Source organism: Sarcophilus harrisii, chromosome 6, assembly GCF_902635505.1.
Source record: "Sarcophilus harrisii chromosome 6, mSarHar1.11, whole genome shotgun sequence".
NCBI lineage: Eukaryota > Metazoa > Chordata > Mammalia > Dasyuromorphia > Dasyuridae > Sarcophilus > Sarcophilus harrisii.
In genome coordinates this window covers 244367862-244388563 of record NC_045431.1, presented here as the reverse complement: position 1 = coordinate 244388563, position 20702 = coordinate 244367862, and the positions used below count along the sequence as shown (strand labels likewise).

Sequence of the window (20702 nt, the reverse complement as noted above, 5' to 3'; positions counted from 1 at the left end):
TTGAGGCATTAAGGGAAAGATACTAAAAATGTGTGGTAAGGATATGTTGTGGCTAAAAAGAGGTAATCTTGAGGAGATCAGCACTTATCTTCTATTACAAAAAGTTCCTTATCTCCATAAAAGCCTCAGAGATATGATCTACATATCAAATGAAGATAGCCTGATGAAAATGCGAGAAAATCACCAACGGGGTTTTGCAAACAATATTTAGTCAATCAATAAGCACGATTGCTTATTGATAATATGCAACATTAATGTCATTAATAATCATTATTAAGCACTTACCATATTCCAGGCATATATTATACAGCAGACCATGTTCATATCCTCACACAATTCACCAAAAGAAGTGGAAAAAATCTAAGATCTGATTATTTATCGGCTAGAATGTATTTTAGGTGGTAATCAATGAACAAGCATTTATGAAGTACTTACTGTGTGCCAGACCCATGCTGGGGATACAAAAATAAAAATGAAAAACTCCTTTGTTCGCAACAAAATGGAGCGAGATGTCTCAAGGTAAAAAGCAAAAGAATTTATTTTCTGATCTTGACAAAGAACGACTCTCTGAGATACAGAACAAGTCCCAGAAAGACCGGCCTGAGTTGTAGAAAGTTCAAGAATTTATAGTCCCGAATCGCAATAATGTCCCCCTTCTCTTGGCCTTTTCTGGGTCTCGGGAATTTACAATCCCGTGCAGAAATCTAAAATATAAGGTTAGGCAAATATTTATTATGAAAGGCTGTCTCTTACATATCAGAGAGGTATCTTCAAAGGCCATCTGTTCCTGTAGGGAGATTTCTCTACATTCTTATCTTTTTGATCACCTATGAGGTAAGGACCAATTTAGTAATTTTTTAATATATTCTGAAGGGTTTTCACTATTTCAGTCCACCCTCCATTCATTTACAACTGAAGACCCTCCTGCCATTTCTGGGATGCTCTTATTTATGGGAATTTGTACCCATCCCCTACTCCATGTAAACCGATACCAATCCAACAGTTGGTTAAATTCAAGGCCATAGTCTGTAGCAGGGTCTCAAACTGATTGCCCCCTAATGTAAGAATTGGGTGTAAATTGACAATAGATGTTACTGACAAAGTACCAGACCCAGCATCTCTAAGGTCACTCCCAAAGGGTCAGAGTCTGGATACAGCTGAAGTGGTCACTCCTTGCAATGCCTTCACCTGCAATCAAGTCTATGCCAAAAAGAAGCAAAAGCAAAAATTGGAAACTAAGTGAAGAGGGCAATCGGAATTTTACAAGGCAAGGATAAAGGTTAGAGTGCATAAAGCCTTCTTGTAAAGGAGTGTTCTTTGTCGGGGCTCACGAAAGTTATTTCCAACTTAGAGAATGGTGTTACCCGGTCATGCACTTGAGTGTGTGTGTGTCTAACCTGGTTCAAGTTCAAATTGCCGGATCAGAAATCAGCAGGACCTGGAAGGGTCCCCCTCACACTGGAACGGGCTCAGCCTCTTTCCAGGATCATACCCAGACCCAACCTCAAGGTTGGTACCTGTGGACAGGGAAATTTTAAAATGGTCCAGGACATCTCATCTCCATCATTCCTACCAGAGTTCTTTCTCATCTTCTCCTTTAACCTCTTCAGGAATAATGATGGGATTTTCCTTCTTTTCCTGCTTTATCCCTGATAGTTTATTCATATTTTGATTTCTGGGCACTATATTCCCAATACCTGGACTATTAGGACCCTTAAATCCTTCATATTTTCTCCTACTTTATCATCATGTATTGGGCTCCTGGTAACCAGTGGGCTGGATAGGCACTTTCTTCTGGGTTAAAAGGCTCCTTTCCATTAACTTACCCAATTTTGGCATACCCAGTCTTCAGAGGAGCCGTATTTAGATCAATAATGCCTCCCCCAATAGATTTGTCTCCCCGCACAAGACAATAATACTTAATCATTTTCAGTTTACTTTTACCTCGATATTTGGGAGTTCATACCAATTACAATATCCGTCAGGATTACTATGACACGGACAGGGTCTTTTTAAGATTGTCCCTTTCCCATCTCAAACACAAAGAATTTTAGACCAGGAGGGATCACTGGCCTCCACTGGTCAAAGACTCTCGGAATTAATTCCGACTAATTTATCCTGGAAGAATCCCCTACTTCCCCAATGGAAAGACTGCCCACATTCTCTATTCCCACAACAGATGCATGCAGATAATTCAGGCGATGATCTTTCTCTTTGGCAGCTTTATCAGGTATCATTTCCCTCTCCTTTGGGTCTCAGGCAAAGGACTCCGTGGGAATCCTCAGCACAAAACTGGAAGTTTTCCCAGAAATGCCTAGTGTTGCTGTGTGGAGCGGCCGCTCAGAAGCCCAAAGCCCACATCCTTCCCCCAAAACCATGTGGTCCAGTCTGCAACAGCTGAGAAGCGTTTCAAGGTAGAGAACAAAAGGATCTATTTTCCATTCTGGAGAAAGGGCGACTGTCTGGAGACACTCACTGGAGAACAAGTCCGCTGTCCCAGAAAGACCTCCCTGAGTAGCAGAAAACTGAAGAATTAATACTACTTAATCACAAAGAAACTCCTACTTCTCTTGGCCCCTTTTCTGGGCCTTACAATCTCAAGTGGAAATCTGAAATATTGGATTAGGCAAATATTTCTTATGAAAGGCCCTATCAGCAAGAGATCTTCAGGGGTCATCTGCCTCCTGGAGCATCCTCTAGTCAGAGCTTTCTACTTTTCTATCTGCGCTTTGATCACAGAGGAGGAAAAGGCTCATATTAGTAATTTTCCATCACTGCCTCTATTCTGAGGAGTCTTAAGCTAGATCTCTCATCCTACATTCTAAAGGGGAGACCCCATGTCTGAGAAAGCAAGCCCCCCTTCCCAGGATCCCCTCCACCTCCTATTCATCTGGTCAAATGAATCTGGAAAACTTCCGAGGACTCTAGCAATCCTCGGCTCCCCTTGGGGTTGATCACCAGTGGGTGCCAGCCTGCCTCAACAGGTTTCCCTGGCCTACCCTGGACCAGGCCCAGGACTACGGCTCCGAGTCCCAGCTGTGCCAAGACTTGCCACTGAGCCAGGACCTTGGCCCATTTAGAAGGGCTTCAGCCTTGAAAGGCACTTTATATGTCTGTGCAGTCCTGGGACTGAAAGGATCTGAGGCCCATGGTGTGGGGAGCCGGCACTAATCTACAGCCAATCAAGGCCAACCTTGAATAGGTTGAATCTCCTAATCACATTATACCAAAGACTTCCTGAATAGGAATCTCCTAATCACATCCTAACTTTGAATAGGCAGATATCTAGGCATCCCCTAATCCCATCATAGAGCTTCCTGCCACCAGAAACATCTGAGCAGCTCATCCTTGGGCGGGATACCAACCCTTTGTCTAGGACCCCCACCCTGTACTGTGTTTGTACAACCCTGCCTTCTTTCCTACTGCTATATATATCTGTACTATTGCACCCATTAAAATGAGGCTTGATTAGATGGATTTGACTTGCCTCCATTTCGTGGGGCTTATCTCTTTTCTTCCAGGGTCCACACACTCTGCCTCCCAGGCCGAGGCAAATGGCGCCCATACGTGGGGCCCGGAAGATTTTGGAGAAAGGAGTAGCCATAGCTAGATCGAACCTTTCAATAAGAAGATTGCGCAGTCCCGGAGAATTTGGAGAATAAGGTCGCCACGGGTCCACCTGCCCCGAGGAACAGAGACCTGGTTGTGGTAAGAGGTTTCGATACCAAGAGAGAGAAGAAATTGGTGTATATGATAGATTTGTTGAGGATTTCAAGGATTTATTAAGGACGCGTAGAGTAAAGGTTATTGGAAGATGTCTGCCCATGGTTCCCGCAGGAAGGAACCGTTGATGAGAAAAGGTGAAAAAGAGTTGGAGATTGCTTTAATGATTTTTATGTAATTCAGGACAATGCCTCTTAAGAAAGATGCCCTTAAGCACACCAATTCTAGGCTCAAATTAGGCTCCCAAAAACAATGAAAAGGATTCTGTATGACCCTCCTCCCAAAGCTTCAATGGCTTTTCTTCAGCTTCCCCAAGTGAGAACCTTTAGCTCGGCTGACTTGAAGGAAACGGTTCTTCAGCTTCAATCAGGCCTACAGTGGACAATGATATTGATTGGGCATTTGGGAGAGTAAGCCTGTCTGAGTGCCTTTTGGCGTACTCATCTGGTTCTGCTTCTGGTTATTCTGGTTCTGTTCTGGGTAAAGTTCTGAAACAGGTATTTTCTGGGACGCTGGAAAATATCCTTTGGGTATATGTTATATGTTTAATGTTGTAACTGTTCTATGTTCTGTGTGATTTGTCTTGTTTGGTTGGTTGAAAAAATTTTAAGTACACCGTTGCAACTGTGCTTAGTAAAATGGAGCTCCATGTGTGTCTGTATGTGTCTGTGTTGAAAGTTAGCAAGTTTGTAAAAGATAAGAATTCAGCCTCTGTGTTGCAGGCTTAGAAAATATCAAGAAGTTTGAAAAAAATCTCTGTGTGTTTCTCTGGCTGACTGCAGTAGCAGGGAGAAAAGGGAAGAAATTAAAATAAATAAATGAATGAATGAATGAATAAATGAATAAAATAAAGAATAAAAATAAATAAATAAAATAAACAAGGGATTTGAAAGTTTGGAAAGTTAAAAAAAAATAATATATCTAGAAGAGCAGTGTGCTAACATTTAAAGAAAAGAAGTTTAAATGGAATATCTAGGCCTTCTCTGTGAAGGCAGAGAAAAGCACAAAGTCTTGTAAACATTTGTTATGTTTTAAGAACAATGATAAAGGAATTTGGGAATTGGTTATTTGAAAATCTGCTTGTGATTTTTAACCTGATGTACTAATTTTGTAAGTAAATGGAATTTAGATATTTTAAACGGACAGGAAAGTTTTTTTCCCTTGAAACAGAGCCCGGCCCAAAGGAGCATCTGAGTGTTCAGGTATATAGCTAGGGAGAAAGAGAAAACTGGAAATGGGTAGATTTGGGAAGAAAGTAAATAAAACTGATGGGCTAAATCTTGAAAAGGATCCCTATGTAGGACACTGAGTGGAGAACCTGAGCAAGTTTTTTCCTAGGGGACCGGAGTGGGGGAAGGGAGTCCTCCTCTCCTCTCTCCCCACAGTGCAGCAAACTGAATATTTGTTTCTTGATACATAAGTTTTCTTGGTTGAGGAATATGGTCATAAATGTAATCCATACTTTGGTAAGAATATTTCTAAAAGTTAATTACTATTTTTAAGAAACTTTTTGAATTCTTTGTCCTTTTGGGAAATGGTTCTGTTACGGGCAATATGCAATTTGGGATATTTTTCTATGTATTGGGCATTTTAAAAGCAAAATGATTTGTATGTATAACGTTCACTTATGTAACATCTACCTAGATATAATTGTTTTTAAGTTGTGAACTTAGACAAAATTTCTTCCTGTTATTACTTTAAGGTTATGATAAGTCTTTTTAAGATTTATCAGAAATTAATGAAATTTGTTATTGGAAGTAAAATTTCTCGGACTTATAATTTAGTTAATGCTATTTGGGAGTTTTAAAGCTTCACCTTCTGACAATTATTGGGACGATTGATTGGAATAAAACTGGGTTAAGGCTATTTTATCCTATATGTGCTGAAGGTTGAGTTTTAACTGCTTATGTTATGTTATACTTTTTCCTCCTGTAACTGATCTATGATCAGAGCAATGATGAATAGAAACTGTTAATTCACTTATGTCATACCTTGCTATTTTCAGTCTGGTTATATGTAATCATTGTATCCTAAATGCTTGGGCAACTAAAAGTATTTTGCCTGGTCATCTCTGTTACTGGATATTTGTGTTTTGTTTCTTTTAAGATTTCTACATGATAAGAGGACAATTAACAGGGGTCTATAAGACAGCAGCCGTTTGCCTGGTCTGTAAAGCAAACTCATCTCTTCACATAGGAAACAATTTATTTTGGCCTCCTCATATTTTATCTGGTGAACTGAGTCTTTCCATCTGAGACTGATCTAAATTACTCGTCAAATCGCAGATATTGGCTTGCTTTTGGAACCTTGATCAGCTTTGATTGTCAGCATGGCACACCCAGTCTGCATGGAATGAGAGCCTCCTATCACTTCACAGCCTGAAACAGTAGTTTTTAAAATGAGACCATGGACTGGACCCTGCAGCTACTGTACTTTGGACTCATATGAGGGACTTTTGGGAATGTTTGACTGACTGTTGAATCTTGCCTGGATCATCTATCACTCTGTTTAAGATTTGGGATGGGATTTGTTAAAACTGTGTAATTATTGCTGTTATGTTTGAAGGATTTTTAGGAAATGCCACTGCACTAGTCTGTTATGTATAGGGATTTTAATTCACTCTTGGGATTTTATATGGGGAATAGTCATTTGATAATTCCCTTTCTGTGAAAAAAAAAAAAAAAGGGAGGAAAAGATAAAACATTTGGAAACTGGTAGATCTCCCTAGTTTAGATTGAATTTGAATGCTTTAGCTTTAGAAAACCTTATTTTGTTAAAATTGCCCTGGAGGAAAAGATAAAACATTTGGAAACTGGTAGATCTCCCTAGTTTAGATTGAATTTGAATGCTTTAGCTTTAGAAAACCTTATTTTGTTAAAATTGCCCTGGCAGACTCAGTTTTGGGGATTATTTTTTAAGCTTTAGAATTCATTAATTAGTACTTCAGAAGTTCAAAGGGCCTTTAATTGGCCTTCTTTTGCTTTTATCCCAAGCAGATAGTGCGCTGGCCAAACCCATTCACGTACACTCTCACCACCTTGAGACTGGTGATGACCCCTTTGATGCTTATATGAGCAATAGAAACAAAATATGAGAAATAGAAACAAACATCGAGACCTGGTTAGCCAATGACAGGTAAGATTCCTCAAGGAGTAGCTGACCTAAGCCAGAAAGAGACGTTTCTGTACATCCTTCCTATGACAGGTAAGGCTTTTCCCTATAGGAACAACCTAAGCCAGGCACAGGTCCAGAAATGAAAAAATCTACATTTGATTCTTTTAATATAAATGAAAAAAGGGGGACCTGTGGGGAGCCTGCACTGATCTACAGCCACATAAGGCCAACCTTGAATAGGCTGAATCTCCTAATCACATTATACCAAAGACTTCCTGAATAGGAATCTCCTAATCACATCCTAACTTTGAATAGGCAGATATCTAGGCATCCCCTAATCACATCATAGAGCTTCCTGCCACCAGAAACATCTGAGCAGCTCATCCTTGGGCGGGATACCAACCCTTTGTCATGGACCCCCACCCTGTACTGTGTTTGAATAACCCTGCCTTCTTTTCTACTGCTATATATATCTGTACTATTGCACCCATTAAAATGAGGCTTGATCAGATGGATTTGCCTTGCCTCCATTTTGCGCGTCCCCTCTCTCTTGCCCTTATCTCTTTTCTTCCAGGGTCCACACACTCTGCCTCTCAGGCTGAGGCACGATGGTGGGGGAAGGGACTCCCTCCCTCCAGCTATGCAAATAAAAGCCCATCCCTGGCTCCTCATCCCCAGTGGTTCTGGTCCCATGACTATTAAAAGCTGCCCCAAGATGCGAGTGTGTGTGTGTGTGTGTGTGTGTGTGTGTGTGTGTATGTATGTGTGTGAGTGAGTGTATCTCTGTCTGTGTGTGTGCGCACGCGCTTTGGTGATGGTAGCACTGCAGGATCCTAGGGACTTCTTTCTCTAGACCCCTTAACGTGTGTCGAAGGCCACCTATGAACCACCCTTTGCTCCCACTGCATGACGGATTCACCCGCCCGTCATCTCCAATTAAATTTTTTAATAGCTTTTAATTTTTCCAAATCCATGCAAAGACAGTTTTCCACAGTCATCTTTGCCAGATTCCAATGGCATCTTTCAGGTCCTTTTTGTGTGTATTTCCACCTTGCCACAGGTCTCCATCATCTCTTAGCCTTTGGACAAGCACGTACTTTCTCTAGCTATCAGGTTCTTCATTTGGAAAGTTCAGGTCAGACCAGGCCCCCGAGGTTCCTTCTGCTTCTGGTGGCCAGTCCCAGGAATCCCTCACGGATCTTTTGGGACCCAGGGTCTCCTTGGGAATGCAGCGATCACTCAGTACCGCTCCATTGCCGACCTGAGTGAGTTTGACCCCTCCCCCAGCAGCCTCCAGTCCCCCTCCCCCCTGAACTCCTTATACTGGGGCCAGACAGAGTGTAGGTAAACAATGGACTCCAGCTCTCAGAACACCTGCTCTCAAGGGGTTCGTCCATTTTAGTCTCCTCATCAGTAGTCATTATGGGCGTTCTCTACCATACCCAGCTCATCTGAAGGGGGAGCAACAGGGATAACTCTGACCTCTGTTCAATGTTTCTCAGTATCAAGCAAGGGATGAGAACAGGGAGATGCGTGTTCAGCCATCATGGCTCAGGGGTCCAAATGGGAAAGGAATTTTTTTACCAACGGTGACAAACCTCCAGGTTTCTCTCCTGCTCCTAGTTCTGCTTCCCTCCCCCCACAGACTCCTCCAAGCTAAACCAACCCAATTGCTTCCAATGATCTTACACATGGCAGGGAGAGAGGTTTGGGGGAAAGATGATGAGTTCATTTTAGGAAATGTTGAGTTGAAGATGTCTGAAAGACAATTGGAAGAGGGAGTCTGGAGGTCTACAGAGAGGTTAGGAGGGAAAAAGAAGACTTGAAAATCATCCCAACAGAGATGAATCCTGGTTCAGGACACAAACATCCTCCCGGCCTCTGAAGTTTGTATCCTCTTTGTCTCCCTCTTCCCCCCTCCCCTATGTCCGCCATTTTCCAAGCTGGGGCTAAAGTCTTATCTATCACTTTTGGGACACTGGTGGAATATGGCCCATTGTCTCTTTGGGGTATTGCCGCTGCCCCGATGCAAGAGCTCAGCTGATCCTGCCAGGGTTGTTGCATGTAGCTGATGGGTCTTGCTGGCCACAAGTCTCTCAGTCCATCATCCATTTGGCCACTTGATTGATTTTCCTAAAGCACAGGTTTGATCTCCTACTCAATAAACTCCAGTAGCTCTTTATCATCTCTAGAATTAAATAAAAGTCTTCTGCTTGGTGTTCAAGGCCCTTCCTAAACTGTCCTTTACCTTTCCAGGCTTCTTACACCATCTACCCACCCCAAGACCATCTGACCTTCCTCCAGAAGCCTTTTGTAATCATCTTAAACCTAGGGCCTTGCCTATTAATCATTTCCTATTTACCCTGTGCAGGGTGTGTTTATACCTACTTGTTTGCATATTATCTCCTCTCTCCCTCCAACAGATAGCGAACCCCTACAGGGCAAAGACTGAAAGAGAATAACCTTTCTTTATTTCAAGCTCAGCACAGTTCCACACACATAGTTGACTCTTAACAAATGTTTAACGACTGACTAGGGGATATGGGATGTCCTGGGAGACTAGCACCTCCAGTGAGGTCTTGCTGAGTCCTTTTTAGGGTTTCATCCACCTTTGGTGTCCACTTGCCACTCAACTCTTACCTGTGGCCCCAAGAAGCTGTAGCAGAGTGACCGCACTTTAAGACCATCTTGGCAGGTAGACTGGTTAAACCAGGTTGAGGGTAGCCAGTGTGTTAGGGGAATAGCTCCTTCTGTAATGCTGGAGAAACTGAGCAAGACAGAGATTAGAAAACAATTAAATAATTTATTAAATGGAGAGATTTTCTGGGACCAAATGATCCATGTTTGGTCCCAAGGCTGAAGGAGACTATTGTCTCAAAGAATCCAGACCCGAGTATCAGACTGCAAGATTTTTTATAGGATAACAAGAACAATGACATAATAGGGGAGGTACCTGGATGGGGATAGCCTGATGGGGGGAGGCACCTAGGATGACACAATGGAGGGAGGTTACTGATATTTTAATGATGTCCAAAATAGATAAACCTTTATCCAGTCAAACATTAAAAAGGAATGATTATAGCCTAAAGATATAAAACCTTTATCTCATCAAACATTAAGAGGGAAAGGTTATAACCTGTGGCAGAGTAACTAAATAGGACAATTGAAGAAACTGGGTCAGGAATTAAAAGGGAAGTATGGCATAACACCTCAAGCATGTGAAGACCTCACCTGGTGTAACAGAGGGATGAGAACAATCTGTTCCAATGGCCGGGGTTATGAAGGTGACTGACTGAAGCAAGAGCTGTGGAGCTCTCAGACATCAAAGACACCAAAGTCACCCACTGCAACTCAGTTCATTGTCAGTCATCTTGGTTTTTGTCTTGCTTTGAGCTTCAATGACTCTGGAAGGAGTGAGTTTTATAACTTCAGGGAACTCTGCCTCACTTAAGTCCAATTCACTCAAAAATCAAGATATCATGATATCATTGGTTCTCTTCAAAAAATATGGACACACAGCAACAACTTGTATAGCATATTCTTCAGTCATAGGTCTGGGTAATGATCCTGGCTATGTACTTCAGGATGCCCTATAACTTGTCAATGACATTCCTAAGATGTAGCATTATAGAAAAAGAACAGGCCATGTGGTGAGACTGAGATGTAAGAGACAGACAAGATAAGGATAGGTTATAATATACTATCTCTTGTTTGGTCATTAACTCTTTCCCTATCTAGTTTCCTATAGGTAATTTTTATCTCATTTATTTATATCAACCTTAATGTCCAAGTCACATACTTTATTTTGGTATATTGTATGAGATGTTGATCTATACAATTTCTTCTCAGACTGAAATGGGAAGCTTAAAGAAACTTTCTCTCTCAAGGAGAACTTTATCTCTGTATCCCACGGAGGCAAACAGGATAACTAGCCTCATTCTGAGAGACCACCCCCATTGATAACACTCAGTACTGCTTAAGTTCTCTATCAAGGTAAATAAATACCCATTCAATTCCAAAATTCTCCCTTGTTTCAATAGTCCCAAACTCTAGAATCTACTTATGAAATTAAGTACCCTCAACAAACCTCTTTACAAAATCTCCCAATTGTGTTTGGGGCTTTTTGCCCACTAAGAGAGTCTCTTTCTTAGTGATATGCAGAAAGAAATTTTCCTATTCTTTGCCACAGATAACTCGGTTTTGTGAATTCTTGTCACAACACTCTGCCTTTCTTGTTTCCAAGCCAAGGTCAAATCCCATCAACACCACCATCCCGTTTTTCCAATGGTATTATGAATAATTATTTCTTACCTCAGTGATGGAAATCTTGGGACTTATCACCCCAGGATATTATGCTTAATTTGCTTCTGTATATTGTATGCCTAAGCTGTTTCACTGATTAACCTCTCTACTGCTTAATCAACACCAAAATGTTTTGATAATAATGTAATGCTGGAGAAACTGAGCAAGATAGAGATCAGAAAACAATTGTGGTTGGTCTGAATGAGACTATCATCTCAAAGAATCCAGCCTTGAAAGTCAGATACAAAATTCTTTTATAGGGTAACAAGAACAATGACATAATAGGGGAGGTACCTGGATGGGGATGACCTAATGGGGGGAGGAGCCTAGTATGAGGATGACATAATGGAGGCAGGCATAATGGAGGGAGGCACTGGAGAAGCTCCTTATATTCTAATGATGTCAAAATGGATAAAGACCTTTATCCCATCAAACATTAAAAGGATGTAAGTATAGCCTGAGGTCTAAGATATAAGACCTTTATCCTATCAAACATTAAGAGGGAATGGTTATAATCTGAGGCAGAGTAACTAAATAGGACAATTAGGGAAACTGGATCAGGACATTAAAAGAGATCTGTGACACAACAATAATTGCTTCATAGGATAGTTTTAAGATCTGACTTTGTTGAAGGAGTCCTACCAAATTCCTTCTATGATACAGACATGGTACTGATACCTAAACCAGGTAGGTTGAAAACAGAGAAAGAAAATTATAGACCAATCTCCCTAATGAATATTGATGCTAAAATCTTAAATAAGATATTAGCAAAAATACTACAGAAAATCATCTCCAGGATAATACACTATGATCAAGTAGGATTTATACCAGGAATGTAGGGCTGGTTCAATATTAGGAAAACTATCAATATAATTGGCCATATTAACAACCAAATTAACAAAAACCATATGATCATCTCAATAGATGCAGAAAAATCATTTGACAAAATCCAACATCCATTCCTATTAAAAACACTTGAGAGTATAGGAATAAATGGACTTTTCCTTAAAATAATCAGCAGCATCTATTTAAAACCATCAGTAAGCATCATATGTAATGGAGACAAACTGCAACCATTCCCAATAAGATCTGGAGTGAAACAAGGTTGCCCACTATCACCGTTACTATTTAATATTGTATTAGAAACGCTAGCTTTGGCAATAAGAGCTGAGAAAGAGATTAAAGGAATAAGAATAGGCAATGAGGAAACCAAATTATCACTCTTTGCCGATGACATGATGGTATACTTAGAGAACCCCAGAGATTCTGCTAAAAAGTTATTAGAAATAATCCACAACTTTAGCAAAGTTGCTGGTTATAAAATAAACCCACATAAGTCATCAGCATTCTTATATATCACTAACAAAATCCAACAGTCAGAGTTACAAAGAGAAATTCCATTTAAAGTAACTACTGATAATATAAAATATTTAGGAATCTATCTGCCAAGGGAAAATCAGAAACTTTATGAGCAAAATTACAGACCACTTTTCACACAAATTAAGTCTGATCTAACCAATTGGAAAAATATTAAATGCTCTTGGATAGGGCGAGCAAATATAATAAAGATGACAATATTACCTAAACTAATCTATTTATTTAGCGCTATACCAATCAGACTCCCAAAAAACTATTTTAATGACCTAGAAAAAATAACAACAAAATTCATATGGAAAAACAAAAGGTCAAGAATTTCAAGGGAATTAATGAAAAAAAAAATCAAATGAAGGTGGCTTAGCTGTACCAGATCTAAAATTATATTATAGAGCAGCAGTTACCAAAACCATTTGGTATTGGCTAAGGAATAGATTAGTTGATCAGTGGAATAGGTTAGGTTCAAGGGATAAAACAGTCAACAAATATAGCAACCTAGTCTTTGACAAACCCAAAGACCCCAGCTTTTGGGATAAGAACTTACTGTTTGATAAAAATTGCTGGGAAAATTGGAAACTAATATGGCAGAAACTAGGCATTGATCCACACTTAACACCGTACACCAAGATAAGGTCAAAATGGGTTCATGACCTAGGCATAAAGAATGAAATTATTAATAAATTAGAGGAACACAGGATAGTTTACCTCTCAGACCTGTGGAAGGGGAAGGACTTTATGACCAAAGCAGAACTAGAGATCATTACTGATCACAAAATAGAAAATTTCGATTATACCAAACTGAAAAGTTTTTGTACAAACAAAACTAATGCAGACAAGATTAGAAGGGAAGCAATAAACTGGGAAAATATTTTTACAGTCAAAGGTTCTGATAAAGGCCTCATTTCCAAAATATATAGAGAATTAACTCTAATTTATAAAAAATCAAGCCATTCTCCAATTGAAAAATGGTCAAAGGATATGAACAGACAATTCTCAGATGAAGAAATTGAAACTATTTCTAGTCATATGAAAAGATGCTCCAAGTCATTATTAATCAGAGAAATGCAAATTAAGACAACTCTAAGATACCACTACACACCTGTCAGATTGGCTAAGATGACAGGAAAAAATAATGATGATTGTTGGAGGGGATGCGGGAAAACTGGGACATTGATGCATTGTTGGTGGAGTTGTGAACGAATCCAACCATTTTGGAGAGTAGTTTGGAACTATGCTCAAAAAGTTATCAAACTGTGCATACCCTTTGATCCAGCAGTGTTACTACTGGGATTATATCCCAAAGAGATTATAAAGAAGGGAAAGGGACCTGTATGTGCACGAATGTTTGTGGCAGCCCTTTTTGTAGTGGCTAGAAACTGGAAACTGAATGGATGTCCATCAGTTGGAGAATGGCTGAATAAATTGTGGTATATGAATATTATGGAATATTACTGTTCTGTAAGAAATGACCAACAGGATGATTTCAGAAAGGCCTGGAGAGACTTACACGAACTGATGCTGAGTGAAATGAGCAGGACCAGGAGATCATTATATACTTCAACAACAATACTATATGATGACCAGTTCTGATGGACCAGGCCATCCTCAGCAACGAGATCAACCAAATCATTTCTAATGGAGCAGTAATGAACTGAACTAGCTATGCCCAGAAAAAGAACTCTGGGAGATGACTAAAAACCATTACATTGAATTCCCAATCCCTATATTTATGCACACCTGCATTTTTGATTTCCTTCACAAGCTAATTGTACAATATTTCAGAGTCTGATTCTTTTTATACAGCAAAATAATGTTTTGGTCATGTATACTTATTGTGTATCTAATTTATATTTTAGTGTATTTAACATCTACTGGTCATCCTGCCATCTAGGGGAGGGGATGGGGGGTAAGAGGTGAAAAATTGGAACAAGAGGTTTGGCAATTGTTAATGCTGTAAAGTTACCCATGCATTTAACCTGTAAATAAAAGGCTATTAAATTAAAAAAAAAAAAAAAAAAGAGATTTATGACCTTTTGTTTTATCAGATGAATTTGGTATCCCCCCCCCCCCCCCAGCTCTATAAAATAATACTTTAGTAATTTAATTAGTATGACACCAAATAAGTAAATGAATCTGGGTGGTATTATCATTTTTATTATATTGGCTCAGCTTACTCATGAGCAACTAGTATTTCTATATCAATTTATATCTGTCTTTGTATAAAGAGTATTTTGTACTTATATTTGTGGTTTCTGGGTATATTCTGATAAACAGACTCACAAAGTATTTTATATGTTCTGTCCTTTTTTTTTTTTTTTGGTTTTTGTTTTTTATTATAGCTTTTCATTTCCAAGATATATACATGGTAATTTTTTTTAGCACTGACCCTGGCAAAACCTTCGGTTCCAACTTTTCCCCTCCTTCCCTCCACCCCCTTCCTCCAGATGGCAGATAGACCAATATATGTTAAATATTTTAAAGTATATTGTACTTACTTTAAATGGAAATTTGCTTTTTAACTTTTCCTGTTGGATTTTGTTGCTAAAATTTAGAAATGCCGATGATACGTGTAGGTTTATTTTGTATCCTACAAATTGGATGGGTTTTCATTATTTCAATTAATTTTTTACTTGACTTTCTAGTGTTCTCTAGTAAACCTTCATATTATGTGCAAAAGTGATAACGTTGTTTCCTGTTAACTTATGCTTATTCTGTAGATTTATCTTTCTTGTCTTATTATGATAACTGGGCTCTTTAGCACTATGTTGAATAGTAATGAAGATTCTTGCTTTACTTTTAATCTTATGTTTAATCCAAATATAGATAACACTGGCTCTTATTTTTATATAAATATTGCTTTTCATATGATGGATAGATCTATTTATTCCTGTGTTTTCTAGTTCAACAAACTAAGTGTTGTATCTTGTTTAAAGCATTTTCGTATCTGTTGAGATAATTGCGTTTGTTGTTATTTTTATTATTAATATTGTTAGTTATTTTTGGTTTTCCTAACATTGAACTAGCCCTTCATTCATGATATAAATTCAACCTGATCATAGTGTATAATCTTTGTATTATGTTTCTGAAGTCTCCTTGCTATGATTTCATTTAGAATTTTCACATTGATATTCATTAGTGGCATTGATCTATAGTTTTCTTTTTTCTTTTGGATCTTTTTGGTTTAGGTATCAAGGCCATTCTTTAGGATTAAATTGTTTACAATCTCTAATCAATTCTTAATAATTTCTTCAGTAAACCTTTGTCAAATATAATTTTTATTGTACTCTATGAATTATGTTTAATATTTCTACTCTTCTGTATTTATTTGTTAGGTTTTTAATGTAATAATACAATCATATTTTGTAAAGTTGACATATATATCTGAAAATTATGTATACTCTTCTCTATTCCCATTCAATAATTTCTAGGAGCTTATGATATCTAACTTTTAAAATTCTCTTCAGGTCCTTAATTTTTATTGTTGTTGGGCTTTTTTTGGGGGGGTGATTTATTGAAATTTAAAGAGGGTAAGTTGAGATCTCCCACTATTATTGTTTTACTATCCATCCTGTAACTCATTTAACTTTTCTTTGAAATATTTAAATGCAGGGGAAGCTAGATGGCATAGTGGATAGTGTACTGGCCCTGAAGTAAGGAGAACCTGAGTTCAAATTTGGCCTCAGACACTTAATCCTTCCTAGCTGTGTGACCCTGGGCAAGTCCTTTAACCCCAAATGCCTCAATAAAAGAAAGAAAGAAAGAAGGAAGGAAAGAAATATTTAGATGCCATGCCAAAAAGAAAGAAAGAAGGAAAGAAGGAAGGAAAGAAATATTTAGATGCTATGCCAGAAAGAAGGAAGGAAAGAAAGAAGGAAAGAAATATTTAGTTGCTATGCCATTTGGGGCATATATGATTAGTGTTGATATTAATTCATTATCTATGGTACATTTCAGCAAGAGGTTGTTTTCATGTTTATTTGTTTTAATTAATGCTGCCTTTGCTGTGTCTTGTCTGAAATCATGATTACTTCCTCTGCTCTTTTAATTTCAACTGAATCATAAAAGATTTTGCTACAGTACCTCATCTTAATTAAGTGTTCATATTTAATTTCCAAATGTGTTTGTTGTAAGCAACATATTGTTGTATTTTGGTTTTTAATCCATTGTGCTATCCTTTTTCATTTTATGGGTGAGTTCATTCTGTTCACATTCATATTTATGATTTTTGTATATTTTCTCTATTGTATTGTCTTGTACTTTACCTTCTCTTATCATTTTCCTCTTAATAGAGAAGAAAAGGCTATTGAGAAAGGAATGTGCTCTTGATTTTATACAATCTATTTGTGCTCCACTGACTCCCTTTTCTTTCTCTCAGACAGAGCCAAATGACAGCTTCCAATTATTTCTTTGTTTTCTTTTAAACTCCTCTTTGTGATTCACCCTCTTTAGTTTTTTGCTTGGGACTATTCCTTCCTTTAATTCACCTAATTTATTTTCCTTCCTTTTTCTTCTCCTTTTCTCCTTATATTCATCTGTTGAATAAAATATTATTTAACCTAACTCTGTCTCTCTCTCTCTCTCTCTGTATGCATGTGTTTTCATGTGTATGTTCTTCCTTCCTTTGACCAGTTCATATGATAGTGAGATTCAAATGTCAGCCCCACATTTTAATTCTATGAGTTTTTATGTTTAAATACTTCTTTCTCAACTTCTTCTTCTTCTTCTTCTTCTTCTTCTTCTTCTTCTTCTTCTTCTTCTTCTTCTTCTTCTTCTTCTTCTTCTTCTTCTTCTTCTTCTTCTTCTTCTTCTTCTTCTTCTTCTTCTTCTTCTTCTTCTTCTCCCTTCTCCCTCTTCTTCTTCTCCCTTCTCCCTTCTCCCTTCTCCCTTCTCCCTTCTCCTTTCTGTAAAAAAGCAGTGGGGGTGGGAATGGAAAATAAGGGGAAGGGAAGAAGTTCACAATTAATAATCACAATTCTGAGTATAAATGGGTTGATTTCAACAATAAAATAAAGAGTGGGTTAAATAGATTAAAAAATAGAATCTACAAAGATCTTATCTATAAGAAGCATTGTTGAAACAAAGATTCACAAGGAATTCAGTGAAAGAACTGGAGTAAAATCTATTATACTTCAAGTAAAAAAAACAAAATCAAAAAAGTAAGAGAGAGGCGGCAATCATGATCTCAACCAGGTACAATTAAAAAAAAAAAAGAATTAAAAAGAGAAGTCATATTATGTTTAAAGGCACCATAGAAAATGAATTTATATCAATACATAATACACATGTATCAAATGACCAAGCACCTAAATACTTAAGGAAAAGTTAATTAATTTGCAGGAAGAAATATATGACACAACTATAATAGTTGGTCATCTAAGCATATCCCTCACAAACTTAGATAATTCTAATCAAAGATAGATAAGAAATTAAGATGAATAGAATTTTTTTAAAGTTAGATATGATATATTTCCAGCAACAATAGAATGGGGAAAGAAAGGAATGTGTGTGTGTGTGTGTGTGCATGTGTGTGTGTGTTGTGTGTGTGTGTGTGTTGTGTTGTGTGTGTGTGTGTGTGTGTGTGTGTGTGTGTTCCACAACTGTGGAATTACAAAATTAATCCTAACACAATAAACATTATATTTAATAAAGGGTCTTTGAAGAACATAGTAAGAATTATTAAGCACTACTTAACTTAATCCAATGAATGTTCTCTCAAATAGTCTTTTATAAACAATAAATGTAGCAGAATCATGTATACCTTTTAGTCAATTGTATAACTATGGAGATATGGTCTGTTATGGAGAATCACATATGAAAACCAATTTCTTTCTCATATTTTCATCAAAGATATTTTGGATGTTGGTATAGGCTAATTTTATAAAATTGTTCAGAGAACAGCTAGATAGTGCAATGAATGGAGCATTGGGCTTGAAGTCAGGATGTCCAAATTCAAATCTGGCCTCAGATCCTTGCTAAATGTGTGACCCTCACTTAACTTCTGTCTGCCTCAGTTTCCTCAGCTTAAAATAAAAATAATAATGGTGTCTACCTCAAAAGTTGTTGTGAGGATCGAATGGGATAGTGTTTCTAAAGGGCTTGTCACAGTACTTGACACATAGTAGATGTTTAACAAATGTTTGTTTTTTTCCTTCTTTCATAAAAATGAGGAAACAGGAATGTGGATTGGTAATTACTAACCCATCAGTCATCTTTTATGAACAGTAATACCCTCTCTGATTTTTTTCTTTGCTTTGGGAATTTTCTTGTCTTAGTGATACCTTGAAAATCAGTCTCTAGACTTACACGAACTGATGCTGAGTGAAATGAGCAGGACCAGGAGATCATTATATACTTCAACAACAATACTAGATGATGACCAGTTCTGATGGATCAGGCCATCCTCAGCAACAAGATCAACCAAATCATTTCTAATGGAGCAGTAATGAACTGAACTAGCTATGCCCAGAAAAAGAACTCTGGGAGATGACTAAAAACCATTACATTGAATTCCCAATCCCTATATTTATGCCCACCTGCATTTTTGATTTCCTTCACAAGCTAATTGTGCAATAATTCAGAGTCTGATTCTTTTTGTACAGCAAAATAATGTTTTGGTCATGTATACTTATTATGTATCTAAGTTATATTTTAATATATTTAACATCTACTGGTCATCCTGCCATTTAGGGAGGGGTGAGGGAGTAAGAGGTGAAAAATTGGAACAAGAGGTTTGGCAATTGTTAATGCTGTAAAGTTATCCATGTATATATCCTGTAAATAAAAGGCTATTAAATTAAAAAAAAAAAATAAAAGGCTATTAAATAAAAAAAAAAATTTAAAAAATAAATAAATAAATAAATAAATAAATAAATAAATAAAATCAGTCTCTAAGTGCCATTAAAATTGTGTTGCCTCAAGTACAGCTTTCTTCTTTAAACATTTTGTCAGGTCCATTTGTGTCAGTCCTTCTGACTTCAAATTTTGAAGCTTATTCTCCATTCCCTTATGCAACATGTTGGGAACCAACATTCAAATGCGAGTTTTGCTGTCATCAACGGTGAAAGAAGATCATTATAGAAACCCTGGCAACTATGTTTCCCTTCACATCAGTTTGTTGCCCTACTTCCACTTTTATCTGGAAGTTAAGATATAGTAGAAGTACCTTGAGAGAAATTGTTTCATTTTTGCTTTTGCATCTTCAGCATCTAGCACAGCACCTGCCATACAGTAGGTGCTAAATAAATACTCATGGGCTAGAACTGAATGAAATCCATAGATACTCTTTAGATGACTTTGTAGTGTTGTCTTCTTTTGTATAATATGATGGTTCTCTCTAGGAACAGGTTTCTTGGGGAAGTTTTCTGGGGCAGCCTTAGTTTCAGTTCAAAGTAATAATCACCTCAAACACAGCCAGGAGTTAAAATCCAGTCCTTTATTGTGTCCTTCAAAGTCTTGAGTTTCAGTCCCTAGCTCCCTCCAAATGTCTCCAGCCAGCACAAAGGTGGAATATGGAATGAATCTGTCTGCTCCTCCAAGAGTGGGCTTCTGTGTGTCTGGCCCTGAGAGCTTCTTGCTTATATGCTGCACACTGAGTACACACCAATCATTATATCACTGGGAAACCATTATTTGTTCTAGGATTAAATCAATTCTAAACTAGATTTAAACATTATCTCTTCAATTCCACTTATTACCTTGTTTCAAGTTCTGACCCATAACATCTCCTCGTAGGATCAGATCAATCATACTGAACCAGGCTAAATTAGATAATTATTGTCTCGATCAATTCTAATGACTTAACACTTTGTAAAGATTCCAACATGACTTGGGCTTGGTTGGGTCTTGCCCCAGTCTCCTTGGAAGGCTCATTTTCACTTTCAGTGCTTTCTAATGTTTTGGAAGAGAAATTCCTCACAATCCTCCCATCCTCTTCATCTGTAAGATTTTGTAAATGAGCATTATTATAAAGTACTGTTGCCCTTGTCTGACTTTAGTTTTATTTTATAAAGAGATCAAATGTTTTCAGATTAAAATCATTTCTGTCCTTTCTAGGTCTCTCCATTCTGCAGCTCCTACACATCAACTAACCTCAAAAGAATGGTGGTAATTTGTATTTACTTGTATCTATGTTCCACTTTTCAAGAGGTTTGGTTGGAGATGTTATAATTGCATACAATGTCTTCTTACCT

At 37.8% G+C, this 20702-nt stretch overlaps 1 long non-coding RNA gene across 3 annotated transcripts; it reads right to left on the bottom strand.

The window, feature by feature from the left end:
- Positions 1 to 493: 493 nt before the first annotated feature.
- On the bottom strand, positions 494 to 11354 carry LOC116419827. Of its 3 annotated transcripts, none has more exons than XR_004230138.1 (4): positions 11149 to 11354; positions 10069 to 10241; positions 9478 to 9604; positions 494 to 704 (listed from the first exon to the last, which is right to left on the bottom strand). It is a non-coding gene; the product is annotated as an uncharacterized LOC116419827 (long non-coding RNA). The 3 variants fall into 3 exon arrangements; XR_004230137.1 differs by lacking the exon at positions 494 to 704 and adding an exon at positions 3494 to 3679; XR_004230136.1 differs by lacking the exon at positions 494 to 704 and having other exon boundaries at positions 9311 to 9604.
- Positions 11355 to 20702: the final 9348 nt, after the last annotated feature.